This window comes from Molossus molossus, unplaced genomic scaffold (assembly GCF_014108415.1).
Source record: "Molossus molossus isolate mMolMol1 unplaced genomic scaffold, mMolMol1.p scaffold_m16_p_11, whole genome shotgun sequence".
Classification (NCBI taxonomy): domain Eukaryota; kingdom Metazoa; phylum Chordata; class Mammalia; order Chiroptera; family Molossidae; genus Molossus; species Molossus molossus.
Window position 1 is genome coordinate 8,488,492 of NW_023425346.1, and position 15,381 is coordinate 8,503,872.

General features: G+C 56.4%; 1 pseudogene; it reads right to left on the reverse strand.

Moving 5' to 3' along the window:
- Window positions 1–364: 364 nt before the first annotated feature.
- On the reverse strand, window positions 365–14,965 carry LOC118625550 (annotated as a pseudogene).
- Window positions 14,966–15,381: the final 416 nt, after the last annotated feature.

A 15,381-nucleotide genomic window follows, 5' to 3' on the forward strand; every position in this document is an offset into this window, starting at 1 on the left:
GGTCACTCTTTGGTCAGGGAAACGCAGTAGGAGTTTCTGTGGGGTGTGATGAGGGCAGAGGGACAAACTGCTATGAGAGGGACTAGGGGCAGGGTTTACTAAGCCCCCTTGATCACGGGGAGATACCCCAACCAGGTTTTCTGAGACCCAGTACCCGCCCTGACGCTGGCCCTCTTCCCTCCTGGCAGCGTCGCCGCGTCACTGTGGCTTCCTTGAACGCTTCGCCACACCTGCCGCGCTCTGGGTCGACACCTGTGCAGGCTGTTCTCCTCACTGATGAAAGAAGGGTGAGAGGAAGAAAGGACAGTGAGCACACCCCTGGCCTTGGGCAGTGCTCCTGGGCTCTTGGGGTTGCCAGCAGAGGCTAGCTGTGGTCATCCAGGCTGAGGGACGGCTGGCCCTGCACTGTGGCGTCATAGGTGGGGTCTCCTGGGGACCAGAGGGAGAAGAGAAATTTTAAAGACGGGCTGACTTTTAGACATCACCCTGCGGTGGGGACAGGGTCTGCATGGGGACAGGCCCCGGGGGCTCAGTCTGTGCCAAAGGAGAGGTTGAAAGTAACACCAGCTGTCCGGCCGGTGTGGCTCAGTGGTTGACTGTCGACCCGTGCACCAAGAGGTCAGAGGTTCGATTCCTGGTCAGGGCACATGCCCAGGTTGTGGGCCGGATCCCCAGTGGGGGGCGTGCAGGAGGCAGCCAGTCGATGTTCTCTCTCATCGGTGTTTCTATCTCTCTCTCTCTCACTTCCCTTCTCTCTAAAATCAATAAAGGAAAAAAAAATGTAACACCAGCTGCGGTGCAGGTGACATGTGGGGAGGGACAGTCGTGGGCCTTGAGTTCTGCCTGTAGCTCCCAGGGCCCAGGGAGTCCTGTGAAAGGGACTCAGGGCTGTGGAGGCCCACGGGCTGTTTACCTGTTGAGAAGGGGTGAAGCGGGGGTGGGGAGGGGGGCCTGGAGAAGGCCTTTGAAGAAGGAAGGGAGCCATTCCACAAGGCTTCATGGAGGAGGTGGGCCTGGGTGGGTAGAGAGGGTTGGGAACATGTGCCCAGGCAGGGTGGAGCAGGCCCATTGCAGACTGAGCCCAGAAGCTGGCGTTCGGACCAGAGCAGCTGTCCCTGGAGATCTCTGGAGACGGCTCAGAGAGGGCGGGGCTGTGACTGGAGAGCCATGGAGAGGGCTCAGAGAGGGCGGGGCTGTGACTGGAGAGCCCTGGAGAGGGCTCAGAGAGGGTGGGGCTGTGACTGGAGAGCTCTGGAGAGGGCTCAGAGAGGGCGGGGCTGTGACTGGAGAGCCCTGGAGGGGGCTCAGAGAGGGCGGGGCTGTGACTGGAGAGCCCTGGAGAGGGCTCAGAGAGGGCGGGGCTGTGACTGGAGAGCCATGGAGAGGGCTCAGAGAGGGCGGGGCTGTGACTGGAGGGCTCTGGAGACGGCACAGAGAGGGCGGGGCTGTGACTGGAGGGCTCTGGAGAGGGCTCAGAGAGGGCGGGGCTGTGACTGGAGAGCCCTGGAGAGGGCTCAGAGAGGGCGGGGCAGTGACTGGAGAGCCCTGGAGAGGGCTCAGAGAGGGCGGGGCTGTGACTGGAGAGCCCTGGAGAGGGCTCAGAGAGGGCGGGGCTGTGACTGGAGAGCCCTGGAGAGGGCTCAGAGAGGGCGGGGCTGTGACTGGAGAGCCATGGAGAGGGCTCAGAGAGGGCGGGGCTGTGACTGGAGAGCCATGGAGAGGGCTCAGAGAGGGCGGGGCTGTGACTGGAGGGCTCTGGAGACGGCACAGAGAGGGCGGGGCTGTGACTGGAGGGCTCTGGAGACGGCACAGAGAGGGCGGGGCTGTGACTGGAGGGCTCTGGAGGGCTCAGAGAGGGCGGGGCTGTGACTGGAGAGCCCTGGAGAGGGCTCAGAGAGGGCGGGGCAGTGACTGGAGAGACCTGGCGAGGAGAGGGGTGAAATATATACCATCCGTGGGGAGGCTCCCCAGCAGAGCCCGAGTCGGCCATGGCGGACCTTGTGGCCGCTGGCTGGCCTCTACCCACCGCCACTTCTCCATGCCTTTCTCTACGACAGAGGCCCACAAATGAAATCTCTCAGTTGTTCACTGTCCCTTGCCACCAGGAGCACACCTAGGCCGGGTTCTGGATGCCTGCACGTAGGCAAAAGTCCCTAGGGAAGGGCGAAGTTTTCCAAGAAGAAGCCCTGTGGCCCCTGTGCCCTTCCCCTTTCTCTGACTGGAATGTCAGTGTGAGGCCTTGGGGGTAGCAGCCGCCTTGTCACCACGAGTCAATGAACCTGAGGGAAAGGGCTCTCGAAGGGTACGAACCAGTGTTTTCCCCTGGGACAGCATCTCCAGAAGGAATGCTCCCGTCCCAGCACTCAGAAGGGGAGTGTCACCGCGGAGAACAGTGGCCTGCCCAGGCCCAGTGCTCCCGGGAAGGGAGCTTTCAGTCAATGCATGTTCAGAATTCTGAACCCAGTGGCAGCACTGCCGATTTACCAGAGGTCTGTCCCACGCTACTGCTCTCTGAGCAGCTCCCGGCGGTTGCTGGTTTGCTGATGGAGGTCTGCTGGGGGAGCTGGTGTCAACCACAGGCACCGAGTGGTTTCCGTCCTGCCCCAGCAGGGCTCAGAGCAGCCTGAAGGCTTCCACCGTGAGTTCACTGGGAGCCGCAGCTGCAGCAGGCTCGGAAGTCAGGTTTCGGAACCCTGGGACTGCGGGGCACTGACCCGTGAGCCTGGGAGCCACAGCTGCGCAGCACCTGCTGCTGCACGCGGGGTGCACCCTGCCTCCCCCGCTGGAGCCGGCTCGGCGCAGGCCCGGCCCTCGCAGGGGGCCTTCCTGTGCGCACGTGGGCCGGGGGCTGGGGAGGGTGCACAGTGAGGCTTTCAAGACTGGAGGAGGCGCCTGGAGGACTGGGTGCAGCTGTCCCCTGCTCCCGGACACGTTAACTGACCTGGGTGCCCTGGGGGACCCTCGCCTACTTCGGAGGCGCGAAGGGATGTGTCTCCCGATCCTGAGTCTGGCCCAGGCCTGGGGCTGCACCTGGATTTTCTGCCTGGGGCTGCCCTTTGCACCTGCGTCGCCTTTGCCAACCTTCTCTCAGGGTCTCAGTTCTGTTTGGTTGTCATACAAGGGTTTCTCGGGCCCTCCATGCGGGGGAAGACAGAGGGCTCAGATCTGACCTGGTGAAGGCTCGGGCCTGGGTTCAGGTCAGGGTCCGACTCAGCTTCCTGGCCCAGGTTAGGTTTCCATTCAGGTTAATACTGCAGCCAGGGCTGGAGGGTCAGCCCCAAGTCGTGGGTCACGTTTCTGCCCATCTCATGGCATGTGGAGCTTGGAGTCAGTTTCACAGGACAGAGCAACTCCAAGGTGATACCCTCTGACCCCTCCGACCTGTCCCTCCCCCTCCCCTTGGCACCGCTGCACCTGCTCAGTGGTCGCTGTCGGGTCTGTTCTGTGATTGCACCCCTTCCTGTGGGCCGGGCCCTGGCCTTCCGCTGGCTGCGCCTCTGTGGGCCCACAGGGGGCTTGCAGGCAGTGCTGACTGCATGAAGGGACAGAGTCAGTTTCCCAGGGACGTTCTCCCTCCGGCGGGAACTCTTCAATTACATTTTATCTAATTATTTTTAAAGTTTTAATTTATTGTGGAGGTTGTTAGCAAACTTGGGATTTTTTTGGCTGCTTATAGGTATCCATCCTTCATCCATCCATTTACCCAACCGTTTCCCCTTTCATCCATTCATCCATCCATCTGATAAATGTGTGTTTGTGTGTGTGTATATATATTTGTTGTTGTTGTTGTTAATCCTCACCTGAGGTTATTGTTCCATTTATTGTTTGGATAACGTGGAAGGGAGGAAGGGAGGAAGTGGGATAGAGAGAGAGAGAAACATTGATGTGAGAGTCATACATCGACGGGCTGTCTCCTGCCCGACCCTGACCAGGGCCAGAGATTGGACCCATGACCCAGGTCTGTGCTCCTGACCAGGAATTGAACCTGTGACCCTTCTGTCTGCGGACCAGTGTTCTAATTGCTGGGCCAAACCAGCCAGGGCATCTGATAAATATTTTTTCATGTCTACTGTGCGGTGGGACTTTGCTGAGCCTACAGGAGATGAAGGAGACAATGAGACTATCTTCAAAGAACCCAACCGATGGGTAGAATCAGAGCATGAACAGCTGATGGGAGGAGCCCAAGTTCGTGGGGTCAGAGGAAGACACCAGCCCAGCGTGGAGGGAGCCAGGAGGTTTCCTGAGGATGGAGTCTGAGTCCTGAAAGACGAGCAGGTGATCATCTGTCAAGGAAGAAGAGAGGAGCTTCCCAGTGAGAAGAACTGGGATGTGCAGGGGCCCATGGCAAGAGAGATGGGACAGCCTTTGGGGCCGACTGCGGAGTGGGCACAGGACCTGATGTAAGTTATGTCCTGAAACCACCACCCTGGAGACCTAGAAGGATGGGAGGGCTTGGGCCTTGGTACTCCTGGGAGGAGGAGGGGGCTCCTGTGGATGCGGTAAATAGAGGCTCCACCCCAAAGCCCCCGAGGGCGTGTGGTCCTCAGAGTGCTGAGCGGTGAGGGGGAGAGCCAGAAGGGCTGGGGGCCAGATGCGCAGGCTGAGCAGGACTGTAGCGGACTCAGGCACCTCGTGGTCAATGGCTCTAGAGGGTCGTGCTGGGCGAAGCCGCAGCTGCAGGCAGGAGCTGGGCTGGTGCATGACAACCTGGCCGGGCACACCTGCCTCCTGTGAGAGGCCGGCACTCCCTGCTTCTCCTCGTCCGCCAGCCCGGCACCCTCCCAGCCCTGCCTGACCTGCAGAGCATCTCAGAGGAACGGGGCTGCGGTCAGACGCCCTGTCCGAGCCAAGTCCCAGGGCCATGTGACCCCAGCACTGGATGCTGGGTGGGGTGCTGGGGAGGCGCTGGGGAGGCAGTTCTCTCTGGAGCCCCTCACGCGGCGGCATTGGAAAGGCCTCCGCTCCGCTCCCTTGCTCAGGCGGATGTCCGAGGCAGCCGAGGGAAACCCAGGGCGCGGGTGACGAGAGAGGCCTGAGGGCTGGGTTCTGGGCTCTCCCCTCCTTTGGAAAGAGGGAACACGTTGTACATGCGTGACCTCAACCAGGAAACCCGAAGTTTGTTGATCTTGGCGCCTGAGGAATCTTGGCCCCGTTGAGGAGCTCGGTCCCAGGGTGTGCAGCAGGCTGCGCGCTGGGGCCTGGGGCTGGTGGGGGAGGGGACAAGTGGGAGTGCGCGTGGGACTCTGGGGGACGTGGGTTCCTCTGATGGTGGCCACGAGGCAGGGCCTCCTGAGGGACAGCTCCCAGCCACCGCTCTGCGCTCTGCTTGAGCCTGGGCTGTTTTGTTGACCTGTGTTTGGTGCCTGAGCACCGACTGGACACCAGGCCCTGTGCAGGGTATAGCATATGCATTGTTGCATTTTATTCTCAGAGAAGTTCCCAAGGCTTCAGCCCACTTTACAGAGGAAGGAAGAATGGGTCGGCACAACCAGTGACCCAGCGAGTGGACGAGGCAGGGATGCAAACCAGGTGTGAGATGAGCCAGACATACACCTTGGCACTGTTTCTTAAAAGAATCCCTTTCTTCCCTGGTCAGAGAGGCTCAGGGTTACCAAAGGGATTCTGTTCTAATCAAGGGCACGTACCCGGGTTTCGGGTGCGATCCCCAGCCCTGGTTGGGGTCATGCAGAAGGCAACAAATCGATGTGTCTCTCTCCCATTGATGTTTTTCTCTCTCTCTCCCTCCCTCCCTCTCTTCCACACTTTCTGCAAATCAATGGAAAAATATCCTCTGATGAGGATTAACAAAAGAAAAGAGAGAGAGAGAGAGAGAGAGAGAAAGGAGGAGGAGGAGGAGGAGGAGGAGGAGGAGGAAAGGAAGGGAGGGAGGGAGGGAGGAAGGAAGAATCCCTTTCCTGTGTCACAGAAGAGAGGCCTGAGGTGTTCTCACATCCACTGTCTTGACCTGGGTTCATCCAAGCAGAGCCTGAGGCCTTTTTAGGGACAGTGGCCCTGGTGACGGAGCGATGGAAGGGGAGCGAAACAGGACGGGGCAGAGAACTGAGGTCAGGGTGAGACTGAGGACAGACCCTGGGCCCAGCTCTGAGCGTCATCCAAGCTCAGCCTGGAGGGGGAGGCCACCCTGTGCTCCCGACTTCCACCCTCCCAGGTTGGCCCGCGTGGCCCCAGACCAGGTACGCTGGGCGGGCGAGAACACAGCCTTTCCCACAGAGGTGCAGAGGTGGCTGGAGCAGGAGCAGATGCGGACCAGAGGGTCTGACGGGGTGCAGAGTGGCGGATGCTGCCGGCTCCTCTCACAGCGAGGACTGAGCCACAGAGGGGGATGTGCAAGGCCAGGCAAAGGTGGCTGAACCAAGGCCTGAGCGAGGTCACCTGACTCCCAGACCACTGAGGTGACTGTGCGGTGAGGAGCAGGAGGTGGCCTGCCCTATATGTATATGTAGACTCCATGCGTGTGCGTGTGCGTGTGGGTGTTAGAATTTGGAGGGGCGTGCAGGTGACCATAAAATGGAGCACGAACAAAGAACTCTAAAAAGTTCTCAGGTGTGTGCGCCTCAGTGTAAAGCAGGTACCCCCTGACCCTCACCTCCAGCCAAGGGTCCAGGTCCCTGTCTCAGTCTTCAGAGGTGTGTCAGGCCAGCCCAGCCCTTAGCCAGGGCATAACGCTGGTCACTCCCAGGAGGGGGCCGCAGGCCGGCACTTGTCCTGGGCGGTGGGGCTGTTCCCCTGGGCCTCGGGCAGCGCAGGGCCCAGGTGGAGAAAGATGATGAGTAACAGGCCTTGGGCTCCAAGTCACACCCACCCCAAACCCCAGACCAAACCGCCTCCCGGCCTGCCAGGCACCGTTGCCAGAGCAAGCAATGCCCATTGTTCTCCTAGTCAGCCGTTCCCTCTGGCTTCCCACCCCTGTGCAGGGAAGGCGGGTGTGGGCCTGCAGCATGTGCGGGGACACAGCAGTGGGGTCCGGTCCCCAGGTGGCTCCACCCACAGCAGTCACAGGGACGAGGGCAGCTACTGGCTGGATCAGGGCGGAGAGCTGGCCCTGGCCCGGGCCGACTCCAGTCCTTGAGAGCTGGCTGACCTTGGCCTCAGGTTCCTCAGCTGCTCAAGGGGAGACCCTGCGGGGCCCTTGCTGACCCACAGGCTGGCAGGAAGGGTATGACATTCCTGGGAAAACCACCCAGCAGGGCTGAAATGCAGTGTCCTGGTCTCCAGTCCTGTGGGCACAGGGCAAGGAGTGTGGGGTCACGGTCGACTGGCCTGGTCCCCACTCTGGCTCCCCGGCACGAGGCATGTCTGCATCAGTTTCCTCATCTGTAAAGTGGAGCCGGTGAAGCCTGCAAGATTGGGGGGTTGGAGGGTTGGAGGGTGTGCGTGCCTAGCTCTCGGCCCAGTGGCCCTGGGAGCTGAGATGTCAGTGCAGCGACACAGGTGCTGGGACTCCCGGCGGAGCTCCTGCAAGGCCGCTGGCCAGGTCAGGCCACATGTCGTGGGTCCCGTCCTCTCTGTGCATGAAGGCCAAGGCCAGGACACGCCTCTTCCACGAAGCCCTCTGGGCTCTTCCTCTCATGCGGGCCCTCCCCTAGGCCCTCAATCCACTGAGCGCGGCCGGGCTCTCGCTGGCTCTTAAGCACTGCAGCGGGTGTTTGTTACTGGGGAGGGGACTTCCCAGGACACTCCACCTCTATGTGAGAGTGCCCACAGGGGACAAGCCAGCCACTGTGGGAGCTCAAAGGGAAGGATGTTTGCTCACCCAGTTCCTGGGGAAATGGACCCAGGCTCGGCCAAAGGACACTTCCACCGAGGGCTCAGAATCTTCAGTGGGGACATCACGCAAAGGGAGAGCTGAGCTGCTTTCCACAGGGCCGTGTTCACAGGTGGCAGCCGTGGTCCTGGGTCCAGCCACTGGGAGCGGACTCTCTCCTGGGGGTGACTTGGTGACGCTTTTTGCTCCCAGACTCCCTTGGCTCCTGCCCACCTTGTTCTCCCTGTAGATTCTGAACCCCAGCAGCCGAAGTCGGGTTTCTGTTGTCCCCCAGCACGCACGTTTGCCTTTGCATGGTACCCATCGTCCCAGGCGGGCAAATGGTCTTTCCACACTGGATGCCCGCCGTGGGCAGGGTGCTGCCTCCCACCTGGTGTAATCCCACCAAGTACCTCATTTAATTTCTACAAAACTTTCAGGAGGTAGGTGTTATTCTAAACCTGATTTTATGAAAGTGGAATTTGGATTTAGGGACCTGCCCACGGTCACGTAGCCAGTGCACGGAGTTACGGTTGGAACGCAGGTGCGTCTGATGCCCAAATCCGGGCTCTTGACCACGGCTTCGCGCTGTCTTTGTAGAGACGAACTCTGGTGTTACGGAAACCCAGAGGAGGGGCGAGACACTGGGACGGGCTAGAGGAGTCAAGGAAGGCTTCCTGGAAGCAGTATTGTTTGGATTAAAAATAGTTTTTAACGGACATTTTTAAACAACCACAAAAGTAAACAAAATATGAACTAAATCTTTAGGGAAGGAAGCGGAGTGGAGGGAGAGATGCCTGGCTGAGCCGGACGTTGTCAAGCCATGTGGTGCCTGGGGGCACCCACAGGTAGAAGGCCTTGTAGAGGGTGAGGGGTGGGCAGGGGCGGTGTGGGAGAGGAGGGGCTGGGACTCCCCCATGGGAGCTGAGTTATTTGAGACAGATGATTTTCCCTATCTCTGATTTCCACCCCCTGATGTGGGCAAAAGGCAACCATCTGCAGATGAAAGAGCTTGGTGTTCTGAATTTCTCCAGCAGCAGTAGGTAAATTATTTTCTGTCTGGCACATCAGGTTCAAGGGTGAGGACTCGAATCTTTCAGCACTGCTAGTTCTAGGCAGCAGGTGGGATCGGAGCGATCCCTGTAAGTCTCAGTGCACAGCAAGGCCGGAGCCTCCACAGGGGCCGCGGCAGGCGCCTGGGTAGAGCTGGTGCAGCCTGGGATTTGCAGCCAGGGTGCCCGGGCCAGCGTTTTCCTTCCCGGCACGTGCACACGGCAGAGATGGTTACTGCTTGGGTTTCGAACATGTTTCCTGGTTGGTTATTGCCTCTGACATTGGAAAGGTCCCCTGTGTCACAGCAGCCGAGCTTCCCGAAGGGCAGAAGAGGACCTCCCTGCAGTGTCCACAGCAATGACAGGGTCACTATGCCACAGCTCAGTCACTAGCACCATGGACTTGGACTACGGACTATTTTGCAATGTCCAGCCTAATTGTCCATTCATTCTTCACTCACTCACTCACCCACTTATTCGTTCTGCTCACTTCTTCTGATTAATGAGCCCATCTCGGTCCTGCTCGTTCTTCTGCTCTCACGCCCAGGCCAACGCGGACGAAGAGAAGATGAGTAGCCAAGATGGAAAGTCTCCGACACCTTCATTTCCTTGTCTTTCCCAGGCTGAGCTTGACATCTTGGTGAATAAGGAAATGCAAAGGACGAAGCATAGCTGAGCCGCACGAGGCCCTGTGGTGAGATCACGCGTGGCCCCGTGTGGACTGGATGGAGAGAGAGACCGGCGGGTGCACGAGGTTGCCGCTGTCTGGCTGAGTGTTCTTGGAAAGCTGCTCGGGTTGGGTGGCCCTCCACTTCCTCCGCCTGCAGGGCGAGGAGGAGACCACTGCCGCTCAGCACCACCGCCTGCCGGGGCCTGTGGGGAGCACACTGCGTGGAATAGGTGCAACCTGTCTCACGGCAACCCCGCGAGGTCAGTGCCGCCGACCTCTCCTTCCATCGCGGGGGAACCTGGGAACCGAGAGGCGCTTGCTCCTGGTCACCGGGCCTGGTAATGGTCTCACTGGGGGCTGAGCCTCGGTCGTCTGATTTCAGACACCGCTGTGTTCCTAGACAGCTACTTCCAGGCCATGGGGTATTCTGAGGCGGGCCGAGCCGATATGAAGCGCTCGGCGTAGTCGGTGCTCAGCACGCGTGGGCTGTGGACTCTGAGACTTGACATTTGGCGGAGACATAACTGAGCCAGCCTCGTGCAGGCAGGACGGACTGACGGCTTGAGGACACATCTGCGGGCTGTGTGTTCCTGCCCACTGTATTTCATGACCGTGGTGAGGTGCTCATCTGCTCGCTCGTGACTCTGTGTGTCACAAAGCTGGTTGACACTGGGAACCTAACATGGATTCAGTCAAATCTCAGCGGGCAGTGATGAAGAACCAGATTGAACAAGACTCAATTGAATGGGAGTAAATATATGATTCTGCCCTTCAAGTTGAGTTTAATTTAATAAGTCTTTATGTAGCAGCTACCAAATACCATACTCTGTATAAAATCAGCATGTAAAAAGTTGGATAAGAAGCAGTACCTACTCTTGAAGACCTTCCTTCCCTTTAAAAGTGACTGCCCAGGTGAAAGATGTGTCCTCGACCCTCTGTCCTCACGGAGACCCTCCTTCCCTCTCCAGAGGGCGAGGCCTGCTTCCTGCCCAGGCTCCACGCCAGCCAGGCTGGATTGGAGGTGGCGTTTAGCAGCCACCGGAGGGAACACACTTAAGAATTCAGTGATTTTATCCTTCTTCCAGGCTGCCCAGCACATGGATCCCCTGTATTTCAGTCTGGAAAGAATTCACCACCATATGGTTTTGGATGGGAGGTAACTTCATGCTCAAATTGTCCCATTTTTGGCTAGTGGGCTCTAATTTGAACTGATTCCTGAATCTTTTTGAACATAGCCCTGGTAGTCTTTAAACGTAAAAAGGAAACAAAGAAAAATTAAAAGAAAGAATTTGAGACACAGTGATGAATACAGAAAACACACAAAGAAGATCTCATATATGTAAGAGAGTAATGTCTGAGGAAGAAAAGCAAAGCAAAGGGACAGAATTGATACTAAAATTTATTATTCAAGAAAAGTTTTCTGTAACAAAAGGACTTGAAACCAATATTGAAAGTCGGCACTACATACCTCGGAAAATTGATCCCGAAAGCCGCCCTTGAGACTTCTGGTGAAATAGCTGGATTATAAAGAAGAAGTCTTGGGTGTCCAGGAAAAAAATCAAGTCAGTTGAAGGTTGCACGGTCCAACATGCTGGTCACTAGACACATGCAGATATTTAAAGTAAAATGGAAAAAAATAAAAAATGTCATTCCTCTCATAGTTGAAGTGCTCAGCAACCGTGTGGCTGCGGGGACGGACGGCAGGTCGCAGACACTGGCTCCATGTACAGAGTTCTGTTGGACGGCACCTTGCTGGGGAAAGGAAACCAAGACAGCCTCAGACATTCTGTCAGAGGTTTTTATTTTTTATTTATTTATTTATTTATTTATTTATTTATTTATTTATTTATTTATTTATTTATTTTTTTATCCTCACCCGAGGACATTTTTCCATTTTTTGTTCAGGTAGAGTGGGAGGGAGAGAGAGGAACAGAGAGAGAGAGAAACATCGATGTGAAAGGGACACATCAAGTGGCTGCCACCCGCACGACCAACCAGGGCCGGGGACAAACTGCAACCGAGGTACGTGCCCTTAGCGGGAACCGAACCCGGGTCTCTCTGTACTGCAGGCCGACGCGCCAACCGCTGAGCCAAACCGGCCAGGGCTGTCAGAGGTTTTTATCAGAAGACACAGGAGATAAGCATATTTGAGATACTGATGGGGCCCCGGCTGGCGTGGCTCCGTGGTTGGAGTATTGTCCCGTGCACCAAAAGGTGGTGGGTTTGATTCCTCGTCAGCGCACATGCCCAGGTTGTGGGTTTGATAACCTGTCGGTGCGTGTATGGGAGGCAACTGATTGATGTTTCCCTTTCTACATCCATGTTTCTCTTCCCCCTTCTCTCTCTCCCTCTCTCTTTCTCCCTTCCTATCTCTAAAACAAATCAATAAAATAAAATTTTAAGAAAAGATATTGATGGAAAGATCATGTGAGCTAAGGATTTTATTTCTTGCCAAACTGACCTTCAAGTCTAAAGACCACAAACTGTTATACATTTGTAAGAACTTAGGGACTATAAGCCCTGCCTGAGAAATCCGTGAGGGGTGAGTGTCAGACAACCAAAACGACTGGAAATAAATCAACACAAGGACCAGTGGCAGGCCTAAACTGTGTATTTCCCTGTAGACTTAGGACGGAACCATGGGGACAGGGTAGCGGGTAACGGCTCCACGCTCTAACGGAGATGCTGCAAAAATACCAAGTTAGGGCTGCGATGCTGCTGGCACCCAGGAGGCCGACCCTGCCCGCTGACCCCTGCCCTACAGTCGAATAGGCCCTGCTGCAGGGAGGCAGAGGCCTGAAGCTGTCCCTGGTGGGACGGCAGCCGCAGCCGAGCTCAGTGCAGAACTGGAGGGGGCAGAGCGAGTTCCGCTGATGGCACCAGCAAAGCAGAGGTGGTGGCGGCAGCAGTCCTCAGGGACCAGTTCTGTGCTGAGACAGAGGACGCACCCACTGGTGGGCCTATCAGTTACACAGTAGGCCCCACTTTTATTATTATTATTAAAAAAAATTTTTTTTCTTTATTGATTTTTTAGAGAGAGGAAGGGAGAGGGAGAGGATAGAAACATCGATGAGAGAGAACATGGATTGGCCACCTCCTGCATGACCCCCACGGGGGAGGCCCTCAACCTGGGCACTTGTCCTGACCGGGATTGAACCGGTGACCTCTTGGTGCATGGGTTGATGTTCAACCACTGAGCCACACCGACTAGGCCCCACTTTTATTATTTTAAACACTTTTCTCATGGACATTTTCAAATACATACCAAAGTAGTAAGAAAAGTCAAATAAATCCAGCTGACCTATCACCCAGTTTCCATAATTACCAATATATAGCCCATCTGAGATCTCTCCTCACTTCCCACAATGCCCTCGACTGTTGGAAGGAAATCTCATCTTTGCATGATTTCAGCTGTATTTCAGTATGTACTTCTACAAAATAAGGACTCCTTTAGCAAACCACACTATTATTATCACAACAAATCCACGGATGCCTGGTGTTTGCATGTCCTCTTAGTTTGTAAATGATCACTTGAATTGGAATCCGAGTAAGTGTGTGCGTGGTGGTGGTTTCTGTAGGTCTCCTTCAAAGTGTAGTTTACCCACCACTTCTTTTTTTTATCCTCACCCAAGGACTTTATTTCCATTCTTTGTTCAGATAGAGTGGGAGGGAGAGAGAGAGAGAGAGACATCGATGTGAAAGGGACACATCGAGTGGCTGCCACCTGCACGACCCAACCAGGGCCGGGGACAAACTGCAGCTGAGGTACGTGCCCTTAGCGGGAACCGAACCCGGGTCTCTCAGGACCGCAGGCCGACGCTCTAACCACTGAGCCAAACCGGCCAGGGCTACCCCACCACTTTTAACTGTACTGTAATACACTTGTTGAAGACGCAGTGTTGTTTGTCTTGTAGAGTTTTCCTTAGTCTACATTTCACACACTTTTATCTTTATGTTTAAGTTGACTTTTGTGCCTTTCAGAGGTGTTTTGTAGTTTTTTTTCATAGACTTTGGCCATTTACTCCTAGGAATTTCCTTTTCCTTAGGGTTATTTATTTAATGAATTAATTTTTGTATTTCCCCCCACAGGAGTGCTTCATTGACAAATTACCTGTTGTTTACTTTATGGAAAAGGCAGATCAGGTACTAGCCTGCATACACCCCGTCGGAGAGTCGAACTCTGGAGCGCGAACGCGAGCGTGGACCGCGGCCCCCCAGGTGTCTGAGGTGACCAGCAGACACTCAGGTCTAGAGCACAGCAGGGGCTTCCAGAGCAGGCACTGAGCTGCCGGCCGCCCACCCAGGGGCGCGGATCACACGCAGGAAGGTCTGCGCCTGCCAAGAGCCGGTAAGGCACAAGCTGCCCCTCCAGACGTCTCAACTCCTGGGCCCGGGGGACAGGCTGCCGCCGTGTGGCATCTTCAAAACGGGAAAGAGATCTTTGTAGCTCTTGAGAAAAGGCGGCAGCTGAGGTCCAGCTGACCCACACCCAGCTCCCACCTGCCTTGCAGGGGCGGTCTGCTCGCACATGTCCTGGGCGTGAGGTAAACTTCCCTGGGCAGGATGGCACAGTGATCTGTTGCATCTACCGACCTCAGTGCGAAGCATCTGTGTACAAGACCGTGCTCTAAGTCACGTGTGTACACGAGGATGACTCTCCGAACACCCTCCCGTGGCTGGCTGGCTCCATTGCAGAGTTGGCAGCCTGATGAGGAGGGTGGGCCCCTCTGTTCCTGGGCCCTGAGGCTGCTACGGGCCAAGAAGGGTGTGGCTCGTCGCCACTCCCAGTCGGGGAGGCGAGGTCGTCACCGCCACTCTCCCCACCACCCTGAGTGTATGGTCCCCACTCGGTCTTCCCGTGACTTGAAGTGGCAGGATTCCTCATGTCCCCAAGCTCCTTGCTGATGGCAGAGCCCACGTGGACAGGGCAGCTGAAGTCTTCTGTCCGCCGAGGGAGGGTTTCCTGAGTCTTCCTGTAGAGGCCCAACGGGGTCCTTCTCTCATTCCACTCTCGGAGTCGCTCAGGAGTTGTCACGTGGGCTTGGACACCTGCACATCATGCCAGCTCTTGACCATCTGCTCCAGGCCCTCCAGGCAGTGGCCCAGCGTCCTCCTCAGCCCTCCACAGCGCCCGCCCTTGGCTGCCAGGACCTGACGCGGGGGGCCTGCCCTTGGCTGCCGGGACCTGATGCAGAGGGCCTGCCCTTGGCTGCCGGGACCTGACGCAGAGGGCCTGCCCTTGGCTGCCAGGACCTGATGCAGGGCCTGCCCTTGGCTGCCGGGACCTGACGCAGAGGGAGGACTTCCTCTCCCACCTTTGTGAGCTCGGTCCTGAGCCCCTTCTCTCCAGCTCTTGTCAGACCCTTGACAGCAGGGGTTTGGGCAGCCACTGAGGAGTCAACAGGACATCTGTCATGGAGTCGGACAGCAAACCCTGTTAGAAGGATTCAGGGTGATGTCTTGGCCAGCGGAGCCCATGTTAGGCGGCTGGGTTTCGGGTGTAGAAGACACACTGGGAGTCGCTCACACACCAGCCAGCGGAACCCTCATAGCGACTGTAAATCAGATTAAAATATGTTCTTATTGATTTTTTAGAGAGAGAGGAAGGGAGAGAGAGATAGAAACATTGATGTGAGAGAGAAACATTGATCGGTTGCCTCCTGCACGCCCCCTACTGGGGATGGAGCCTGCAAACTGGGCATGTGTCCTGACCGGGAATTGAACCCGGACCTCTCAGTACCTGGGCTGACGCTCAATCCACTGGGCCATACTGGCCAGGCTGTAAATGGGATTTTAATTCTATTTTACCTTTTCATTGATTTGTGTGTGTGAGTGTATTGTGTTTTGTTTTTTTTTTTTAATCCTCACCCAAGGATATTTTCTCTATTTTTTGT